Consider the following 2469-nt stretch of genomic DNA (forward strand, 5'->3'; position numbering starts at 1 on the left):
AAAACAACAATGCGATACCACCTTACTCCTGCAAGAATGGCCATAATAAAAAAACAAAAAATAATAGAGGTTGGCATGGACATGACGAAAAGGAAACACTTTTACACTGCTATTGGGAAAGCAAACTCGTACAACCACTACAGAAAACAGTGTGGAGATTCCTTAAAGAACTAAAAGTAGAACTACCATTTGATCCAGCAATCCCACTACTGGGTATCTACCCAGAGGAAAATAAGTCATTATACAAAAAAAAATACTTGCACACGCATGTTTATAGCAGCACAATTTGGAACTGCAAAATAGGGAACCAGCCCAAATGCCCACCAATCAAGGAGCAGACAAAGAAATTGTGATATTGAGATATATATATTTATATTATATACATACACACCATGGAATACCACTCAGCCATAAAAATTAATGAAATAATGGCATTTGCAGCAACCTGGATGGAGTTGGAGACCACTATTCTAAGTGAGGTAACTCAGGAATGGAAAACCAAACATCGTATGTTCTCACTCATAAGTGGGAGCTAAACTATGAGGATGCAAAGGCGTAAGAATAATACAATGGACTTTGGGGGCTCAGGGGAAAAGGCTGGGAGGGTGGTGAGGGATAAAAGACTACAAATTGGGTGCCGTGTACACTACTTGGGTGATGGGTGCACCAAAATCTTGGAAATGACCGCTAAAGAACTTGTTCATGCAACCAAACATCACCTGTCCCCCCAAAACCAATTGATAATAAACATAAAAATTTAGAATCAAGGCCAGGCGCAGTGGTTCACACCTCTAATCCCAGCAGTTTGGTAGGCTGAGGCAGGCAGATCACCTGAGGTCAGGAGTTTAAGACCAACCCATTTAACATGGTGAAACCCCATCTCAAGTAAAACTACAAAAATTAGCCAGATGTGGTGGCACATGCCTATAATCCCAGCTACTCGGCAGGCTGAGGCAGGAGAATCCCTTGAACCTGGGAGATTGGGCCACTGCACTCCAGCCTGGACGACAGAGTGAAACTCCATCTCAAAAAAAAAAAAATCTTTCTTATATCTTACCACTATTTATATGAGCCCCCTTCCTTGGGTGTGCTTCCAGTGATTAGCACTTGCTAATTCTTCTTGAGGGGTTGGAGGAAGCTCTTTATCAAGTCACATGCACCTGAGTCTCACTGGAAGGCTCTAGTCAGTGCCAGTGGAGAGAGAAATGTCTTGGATGTCTGTGGACAGAGAAAACATATAGTGATTCAAATATATGAGCTTCAAATTGGGAGCCACCAGGACAAATGATCAAGATTGCAGGGATAGATTTCTAATCAAGCTGCTTCTCATCTAGACCACTTGATTCTGCTTTAGCCTACATTAATAGTAGTAGGGCTTTATTTGTTTAACAATGGTTACTCTTATTTTGAACAACTTTTGGGGAAAAACCTGTTTTGGATATAGGAACAGAGCCTCATAAGGAATTTTGCTACCTACTCTAGATTTACATATCAAATGAGACTGAGACAACTAAAAAGGGCTATATGGTTTTTAAGCTTTGTTTTGATTCAATTTTTTTTTTTTTTTTAACAGAGTCTCACTCTGTCATCCAGGCTAGAGTGCAGTGGCCCAATCTCGGCTCACTGCAACCTCCACCTCCCAGGCTCAAGTGATTCTCCTGCCTCACCTCCCAGAGTAGCTGGGATTACAGGCGCCTGCCACCACACCTGGTAATTTTTGTATTTTTTTAGTAGAGACGGGGTTTCACCAATGTTGGCCAGACTGGTCTCAAACTCCTGACCTCAAGCGATCCACCCACCTCGGCCTCCTATAGTGCTGGGATTACAGGCGTAAGCCACTGAGCCTGGCCAGGGATCTCATACTAGCAGAGTATCAGTGTTGTTCACCATAGTCTATCTCTATTCTAAACTACCTTTTAAACAGATACATGAGTGATCAACGTACAATTTCAATTTGACTGTGACATTCTCCTACTTAAAGCCTTCAGTGGCTCCCCAGCCCCTACAAAGTAAGGACAGATTATTATTCTATCATATAAAATTCCAACTATGTGTCACTTAAATCCACTTAACCTATCCTGCAGACACTCTGAATTGCAGCTTGGTGTGAATGGCCTTTCCCCATTAACACAGGGCGGCTTCAAGCACCCTGCCTTTTGCTTCCTTTTTCCTCTGCTGAAGTGTCCCTCCATGTCTACTTATCTTTCAAGAGGAGCACAGGGTTACCCACTCGGTGAAATTTTTCTAGCCTCTGCCTCTAATTCCACTAAAACCATCAGCAAACATAACTTCACTCTTCCTTGTGGTCCCACTCCAACCTGTGGTTAACATATTCTTCCCACTATAATATAAACTTCTTGAAGATGAGGTAGGACTAAACCATTTTTTCCCCAAATAAATCCCTGTGTGTGTGTGTGTAGACAGATAGATAGATAGATAGATAGATAGATAGATAGATAGATAGATAGA

Source organism: Piliocolobus tephrosceles, chromosome 6 (genome assembly GCF_002776525.5).
Source record: "Piliocolobus tephrosceles isolate RC106 chromosome 6, ASM277652v3, whole genome shotgun sequence".
Taxonomy (NCBI): domain Eukaryota; kingdom Metazoa; phylum Chordata; class Mammalia; order Primates; family Cercopithecidae; genus Piliocolobus; species Piliocolobus tephrosceles.